This window comes from Vicia villosa, linkage group LG5, assembly GCF_029867415.1.
Source record: "Vicia villosa cultivar HV-30 ecotype Madison, WI linkage group LG5, Vvil1.0, whole genome shotgun sequence".
NCBI lineage: Eukaryota > Viridiplantae > Streptophyta > Magnoliopsida > Fabales > Fabaceae > Vicia > Vicia villosa.
This window is the reverse complement of record NC_081184.1, coordinates 94155776-94164757: the sequence shown is the minus strand read 5'-3', so window position 1 is coordinate 94164757 and position 8982 is coordinate 94155776. Positions and strand designations below refer to the sequence as shown.

At 34.5% G+C, this 8982-nt stretch overlaps 1 pseudogene; it reads left to right on the top strand.

The window, feature by feature from the left end:
- The first annotated feature begins 5292 nt into the window (after positions 1 to 5292).
- Positions 5293 to 8768, top strand: LOC131605025 (peroxiredoxin-2E, chloroplastic-like; annotated as a pseudogene).
- The last annotated feature ends 214 nt before the right edge of the window (positions 8769 to 8982 follow it).

The following is an 8982-nucleotide window of genomic DNA, read 5'->3' as shown; positions in this document are numbered from 1 at the left end:
AGGTTTTAGGAATCTTTGACACATGAAAGTATGGTTTAAACTGCCTTGTACAAAGCCCAAGGTTGTGGCTACTGAAAGATGAAGAACTCACTAGGGAGACTTTATTATCTGCCTTGTACAATGCCCAAGGTTGAGGCTGACTGTTGACAGGGGAGTTTTATTGTTTGGTACCTTGTATGAAGCCCAAGGTTGAGGCTAACTGCTTTTGTTGGTTTTGACTCTACTGGAGATTAAAAAGACTGTTTTTCTTTGGAAGCTAACCCTTTCCAGGGATTTTGACTCAGCTGGAGAAATTATTTGGTAAAAGACTGACTTTATCATGTTTTTTGGAGGCTGACCCTTTCCAGGGGATTTGACTCCTTTGGGGAAATTATCTCCTAAGAGAAATGAATCTTTAGTTTTTTGACATCTTTATTAATTGACTTTGGAGGCTAACCCTTTCCAGGGTTTTTTTATTGAAATGATGGATTGATTTTAATTGACTTTGGAGGCTAACCCTTTCCAGGGGATTTTATTAACATGAAGGAATGTGTGGAAGCTAACCCTTTCCAGGGATTTTATTGAAATGATTGGCAGAAAGATTATCTAGTGGAGACTTCTTGTTTAAAGCCCAAGATGAAGGCTGGCACATGCTGAGGAGAAAATAAACATAGATCCTAGACTCTGCTAAGGAAGATTGATGAAGATAAGGGTGACAGAGACTGTCCATGTCTCTCATTCCAAAAGGTGTACTCAATGCAAAATTGAGACAAACTTAGCTTGTTTAAAGTCTGGTTTAAATTGGAAGAAACTCACCAGGGTAGGCTAAAAGGTGACTAAAGACCTGTTCCTATGTTTATAAGAAACCTGATGGGTCCTTGTATACAAGCTCAAGAGGAAGCTGGAAATGCTTTTAAGAAGCCTGTGGGTCCTTGTACAAAGCCCAAGAGGAGGCTAATCGAGGGTCCTTGTTATAGCACAAGAGAAAGCTATGTAGTTTTGAACTTATTTTGGCTCTAAGCAAATGGGTAAGAGGTTTCACCGGGAATAATTCCTCTTTGGGTGGATGTGTCCTATATTTTTGGATTCTAAGGTTTTTGCCAAGATGTTTCACCGGGAATAATTCACCTTGGGGGTTTGAACTACAGATCTCTAATTAGGAAAGAGCCTTCACCGGGAAGACATTCTCAATCCTAGGCCATATTCCTATAATATATATATAGTTTAACTGTCCTAAGGTTTATACTCAAACGTAGTTCTAAACTAATATATGCACAGTTTATATTTGACAGTAATTTAAATAAAGACTGTAAATTGAAAGCTTGTAAAGCCTAACCTGGATGGAGTGGAGGCCTTTGAAGAAGTATGTATAGAGCCTTACCAGCAATTGATGGATAACAGTTGAATATATATATGATAAACAGTTAATGGTTTTTGAAAACAGAAGAAGTGAAGATGGACAAAGGTCACATAGGTATCTGAAGAGTTTCACCGGGAATAATGCCCTTCAAATACCAGAAGAATGTTTTGAAAACAGAAAGAAGATTTTGAAAATACAGTTTTGAAAACAAGCTAAGAAGAGAAGGTTTTTGGGACTTACACTCTATTAGAGGCCCAGTACTTTACAGTACTGGTGTAAAAGCAATTTGAAAAAAATGATTTGGAATGATACAAGGTTTTGTTGTTTGAAAACCTTAATCATTTGATTTATTCGGAGATTGAAAACAGTTTTGAAATTTGACAAAAAGTCAACTTAATTAAGGTAAAAGATGAAGATCTATGCCTAATTAAGACCTAAACAATTAGGGTTTTATCATAAACTTTATTTACAAAATGATTAGGTTAAAACAAAGTGAATGTATATATTTAAAGTTTTTAATAAAGCACTTAAAACATACTATTTTAAACCTAATAAAAATATATGAAATAAATAATATTTTTATGATTTTTTTTGATTATTCACAAAATAGATGTATTAAATGACAAGTGTGTGAAAAATGAAGTGAAAATAAATTAGTTTGATAGGTTAATTAATTATGTGAAGTTGTGAGAAAATTGAAGGAAATAAGTGATAAAAAATAATGTTTTGTCACCTAGAGGGATTGAACTCACGCCCTCCAAGTCACTAACCCAAAATAACACCACTGGGCCAACGCGCGCTTGGTGTTATTGTCACACATCCAGTTCATTATATTTTCAAACAAGTGGTTAATCATGGAAAAATAAAAGAAACAAAAAGTCTGGGGCGAGGGGGATTCGAACCCCAGACTTGAGGCATGAGGAGACTAAGAGCGCATGTGTGGCCACTGGGGCAAGTTATTCAGTCGTTTATAAAACACCTATCATTAAATATAAAATAAACTCTACCCTGAGGTTTGAAATTTGCGCGCCACCACCATTGTCATCTTCTTCCTCAAGCTCCAACAATTTGAATTTCTGAACTCTCTCAATTCTCAACCATTTGCAACGATATAAAGACCAAACTTGCTCTAAATTCACTCACGATTCTAGATATGTAACTATTATGAATTTATATTAACTATATCTACTGAATTATCTAAAATACGTGAAGAACCCTAAAATTTGGAATTCAAATTAAATGACTATACTGAAGCATAAATGACTGATGATAGAGGGTTTTTAATCCTCTTATGATGCTGAATAGAATGGTGTTGAGTTTTAGCCAGAAAGATACACGAATTAAAGGGATGGAGTTGAGAAACTTACCTCTGAAAATGAAGGTCGTGAGGATGTTAGAGAGCACCTGGGCTTGAATGAATGATCTCAATAGCTTCCTTGAGACTCAATGATGCTAACTGGATGCTTATTGGAGCTTGAATCCTCCTGAATTGCTCTATGGACCTCCCTCGATTTCAGCTTCAAGTGAACATGGAGGGTGATGATTCTCGAGTTACAGATGAGCTGCAGCCATCTGGTTAGCTTCACTATGACCTGAGGAGTGTGTCTGGATGATTGGCTTGGCTTGAAAACTCCTGAATTACTCCATGGTCCTCCAACTGCAAGTGCTCCAAATGAGAGGTGAAGGTGATGATTCTCCACGCCTAGAAGTGTTCCAGAGGTTTGGATCACTCCCAAATGCCTCCCTCAATGTGTTTGAATACTTATTTTCAAAGAGAGAGCTTTGGTTTGAAGAATCTGAGTCTTCTTGCCAAAGGACCTTTGAAAAAACTAAGTATGAAGAAAGAAAAGAGAAAGCAAGAATTCTATTGCTTTGGTGTGTTTTTTGAATGAGAATGAGGCCTCTATTTATAGGCAATTGGTTCAGTACTGATTGAGAGAGTGAGCTTGCTTAGTGGGAGAGTTTTGGTTTCTTAGCCATGAAGAAATTCAAAGAATATCCCAAGTGCAATGATGAGAATTTTGATTCCATTTGATCAATCCCCTAGCCCTCGATTTTGCTTGATCTAAGGGGACAATTCTGAGCCAGAAATAAGCTCTAATTGGTTGGTGAGAAGATTCCTTGGGTGATTCATCAATTTGCCATAAATTCAAAAATGTAATCATTACATAATCACATGTTCTTGTTTTTAGAATCTTCTTCAATTCTTATGGCATGGTGAAAATGAATGCATGGCATTGTTTCAGATATGTTATGGGTCGTGTAGCATCCATAATTGAGGTCATGTGCACAAAATTTCAAAGTTCAAAAAAGATGCATGACCTATAATTTTACTTCATGAGGCCAACTTTGAACAAGCATAACTCTTAGCTCAAATTGAATTTGGAGAAGGTTGAACACAATTTGGAAAGCCCTAAACATCTACTTCAAATCATTAGTTTATGTCTTCTTCAGAATCACTTGGGAAATTTGTGAAAAATGAGCCCAAAGTTGGATGAAAACTAGGTTAAAAACACTTAGAAAATTTCTAAGTGTTTATGACCTAAAACTTCAAAATTTTCAAAACCCTTAAATGGTTGATCTTTTGAAAAAAAGTTGTATTGTAAGATGTTGTTTTATTTTGCAAGATCTACAACTTTCATGTTGGAAGTTTTTTTAGTTGTGTAGGTGAAATTTTGAGTTCTCACCATGCCCTCAAAAACCCTAATTCCCGACTTTTTGCTCCTTGATGAATTTCTTTGAATTTCTTTGGTCAAATGACTTTGACATCCATATATTGATGATATTGATCTTTGAAAGTCATTTTTTTGACAAAAAACCTTAAAAGTCAATGATGATCCCACACAGTTGACTTTTCCTGACAAAGTGAATTTTTGGGCTTTTGTGTAGAAACAAGATCTTTTCCTCAAATGAATGATGTAAATGGATTATATTGAGGTAGTAGAGACTCTTGAATCATGTCTTGAGTTTTGGATTCATGCCCTGATTAAAAAAAAAAGTCAACTATCTTGGGGAATTAGGTCAAAAACCCTAATTGTCGACCAGATGAGAATGATGACTGTAGACTTTGAATTGAGGTGTGATGTCCAGTGGATCTTGTCATATGGGTTATTTGAAGATGATTGATGTCTTTGAATGATCCCCTGGGGCTTTTTATGGTTTCCCAAAGGTGATCCCTGATTTTAGTCCTTGATAAGGCTCAAAACCCTAGTCTGTGGATCTGAGTAATTCTGTGTTTAGATGACTGGGTGTCTTAATCAATCATAGGTGAAATAATGAAGCTCTTGAGTCTCATGATTGTGTTAGAGACTAATCCTCCTATTGATTGATCCTTTGCCTGAGTTTTCTTGTCTTTGAACACCCTCGATTGAATGTCAGGCTGCTCTGGGTACTTGCTTTGACTTGATGAAAATCCTGAAGATATGTCATCTAAGGGGGGGTCAAAAATTAGGGTATGACACATATCATCCCCAAACAAGTGGACAAGTGGAAGTGTCAAACAGGCAAATAAAGCAAATCCTAGAGAAGACAGTGAATGCCTCCCGAAAAGATTGGTCAGTAAAGTTGGATCACTACTAGAAATATGGCCTACGGCCACGCTAAATTTTTCCACAACTCAAAAACTGTGGCCACATATAGGTTTTAGCCAGAGTTTTAAAACCGTGGCCATATATTTTGAAATATTGAATCCGGAGTGTGAAAGTGTGACCTTTTCTTCATTTGCCACGGCTAACAAACTGTAGATATTTTAAGCCGCAAATAAAAACCGTGGCATTATAATTTTCACTTCAAACTGTGGTCCAAGCTCAAAAAATTATCCCCGCCAGAACTTCCCCTTTTTTTTTAAGTTTCCCTCTCCTTAATTTTTTTTTCTAATTTATTTTAAATTTAAAAAAAAAACAACAAAAATGTAAATACAATAGGTGCTTCATTCTAACCTAATTATCTCCTAAAACCAAAACCACATCCTTCTTATCTCTCGTAAAACCAAAACCCTATCTTCCACCTTCATCCTCCACCCAAAACCCCTCAGATTCTCTTCATCCCCAAAAATCTTCGCCACAATCTCCGTCGGCGACAAGCTCTCCGAATCCACCTTCTCTTTCCTTGACCCCTTCGAAGACGTCGAAACCATAACTGTTTCCGACCTCACTAAAGGAAAAAAGGCCGTCCTCTTCGCCGTCCCGGTCGCCTTCACTCCACCTGCTCCCTCACGTTCTCAGATTCGTGGAGAAATCAGCCGAGCTAAAAGTGAAAGGCGTCAAAACCATCGCGTGTATTTCCGTGAACTATGCCTTCGTGGTGAAAGCATGGAAGAAGGATTTGAAGGTGAACGATGAAGTGTTGCTTTTGTCCGACGGGAATGGCGATTTTACGAAGGCGATTGGGGTAGAGCTTGATTTGAGTGATAAGCGTGTTTAATTATGGGTTAGGTCAAGACGTTACATTTTGTTGGTGGAAGATTGGGTTGTTAAGCTTTTCAATTTTGAAAATAAATCTAACATTCTGACATGTTCTGTGTATTTTCTTATTTAAATTTTGATTATGATTCTATAGATTAAATTGTTGTTGTACATGTATAGTTGAAATGACGATTGGAGGTGTGGATCATGTTGTTGAACAAGGAGCATCCACTGGTTGGTTTTATGTGATAATTGATTTTAAGTCTAATGTTTGTAAATTAAAATGATGATGGAGTACTGTTGTCATGCTGTTGTGAAAGCAGTGCTGTATAAAGATGTAGAAATTTATGAAACCAAGAAGGTTGATGGGCTGAGAGGTAAATTGGATAAGATTGTTCTGGCTTACAGTGGTGGTTTAGACACATCGATTGTTGTCTCCTGGCTGAGGTAAAGATGTCATCTTGTTCTGTGATTCTAATCTTTATTTTATGTTGAAGTTGAGCCATGGAAATATTGATTTGTGATTCTAATCTTTATTTTATGTGCTGCATGTTTGGTTAATAAATGGTAAATTTTGTAGGGTCCAAGTGAATTGGAAGGTTTAGAAGAGAAGGCAAAGGCTATCATTGCAAAGGTATCTATACAAAGTTGTACATGCGAGAATCTATCTCATAATTTGTTCACTTTAAGTCCTCGTCTAACTTTAAATCTTAGCTTTCATATTTGGAAAAATCATAATGATCATCATTATTGAGCATGTCTTTTATGCAGCAATGGGGATCAATAGGATTCGCAATCTATTTGGGCTATAACATGTCACACTGACGTGGTATTGGCGCAATAAAAGAATCTATAACATGGAGTATATAATGCTATATTAGTATGGTGACTGATATTTTATTACAGGTGAATCGGTATTGCTAAAGCATAGCAGTGTCAAACAAGAGTATGATCAGGTCAATAGTTTTAAGGTATATTAAAATAAACTTCAATTCACATTTCAAAAATAGATTTTTAATATAAATCATTTTATTTTTCATTAATGTAAAACAAATTTTAAAAAACAAATAGAAAATCAAAACTAGCAAGCACTTTTCCTGAAATTGCATTGCCACTTTAAAGTCAGAAAGGACTCCAGCACAACATTAACGTTTTTGGTCCATTCTTATAATCTAACATTATTGGTCAATTACTTTACCAAATTTCTAGCCATGTTACACACACTGCCTCTTCTATTCAATTCTCATAATTGACTTTTCTTCACAAATACTCATTTAAAAATTGACTTATAAAGTCCTTGTTCCATTTCTACTCTAATTTTTCTTCTCTGCTCTATCATGAACTTTGGATGGGAATCTTTAATAAACATTATGTTCAAGAGAGAGGTAAGCAAATATTCTATGATATGCTATTATTTGTGGTTTGGTTTCTTAATATTAACTCCTAACTATATGTTTTAAATTCGTTAATATTATGATTTTTATTATCAGGTTTGATTGGAGAAAATAACTAGTTTTGGAAAATACGAGGACAACACATGACCTCTTCCTTTCAAGTATGGTCCTAAACAAGTATGTGTCAAGTTTATTTGTCTCTTGCCCTTCATTTGAAATGAATCAATAACTTCTCATCACCTTCACTTACTTTTGCACATCTCTCACTCTTAACTCTCAATTTTTTTAAAAAATATAATACCTCTGTTGCGTTTGATAAATATACCTTAACAAAGATAGTAGCCTGTTTTAAAATTAGTAATATTGGACTTTGAAAATGTGTTATGTTATAATCATGTGATATTGTGTTATTGAAATTTAAATATTTTGTTTGTTCTTGAATCCAAGTTAAGGTCTAGTGTAAATTGCTATGTCATCTAGTGGTGTTTTCTTCGTTAGCCTTGCACTTTAACTTGGAGGAATGTTTAGTGATTCACTTGTGTATATTGAAAGCAAAGACCAATGTCAAATTTGGAATTGAAGAGGTTGATATAGAAAGCACAAAAGAAGTTGTTAACATATAATTGGTTAAGAGCAAAGGCAAACGACTTTAATGTGAGTTGGCTATATATTTCAATTTCACAAGTGCATAATCTATACCATTAGAGCTTACTAGTTTGGATGTGAGTTGGCATAGATACATTGAAGCCTATATTTACAATAGGATATGTTGTATTAGGGACTACCTGTCACTGATTAAGAATAGTTTTAGGAATCTGTTTGTTAAATTTGCAAACAGTTTAGAGAAAATCACATAACAAGGCATTGTCTTTGATCGGAATGAGTTTGAAACTGTTCGGAACAAAAATCACACATAATACTGCTATTATCAATTATTTCTTTAGAATCTCATATTAGTTCATTGAACTAAGTCAACAGAAGCTGTGGTAATTTCTCATCATGTTCATTACTGCAGGGTCTTGCATTTAAAAAATAGGTCTCCTTAGTCCTTATAATTTAATTCTCTAATTTTTGTCTTTGATTAATGAGAAATATAATGCATTTTGGAATTTCTTTTTCAGAATGTATAGTGATTTTACAACTGTTTTGCATTGCAGTAGAAATGCCCGGGTTGCTCTTATATACGTTTTATTTGATTTTATATCCAATTATAATCGAAGAATATATCTATCTACATTAAGACATAATGTTGAACCATTTGTTTGAACATGTTGTTATTTTATTGTGTAGGTGTTCTTGGGATACTTTGATTGTACTGCTATAGCTGCGAAAAATGCTCCAAAATGGCCGGAAATTTGAGGGTAATATTGTGACTGTTGTTTGTTTACTATCCAGAAGAAAATTATCATATATGGAGTATGATTTATAACCACTTCTAGGGATGATGATTTGTTTGTAGTGTTTATATCAACTCTTTGTCACTTAAGTTTTTATATTTATTTTTGATTCAGGTTTATTAGATATATAATGTACTTAGTCAATCATATACTGATGCTATTGTCATTGATGTGCAGACAGTAAAATAATTTGTATTCATACAATTACAGTAATCAATCTTTAAATTCTTCAAAATTGGCGCAAGTGACGTGCATTTATATATATATATATATATATATATATATATATATATATATATATATATATATATATATATATATATAATGACATATTTATGTAATGAGACAGAATAAACCGCGGCAAGATTAATGGTTTAGAATGCATAACATATAACAACGGTTTTAAATATGTGGTCATAACTAAACCGTGGCTATATCTTGAACCAAAA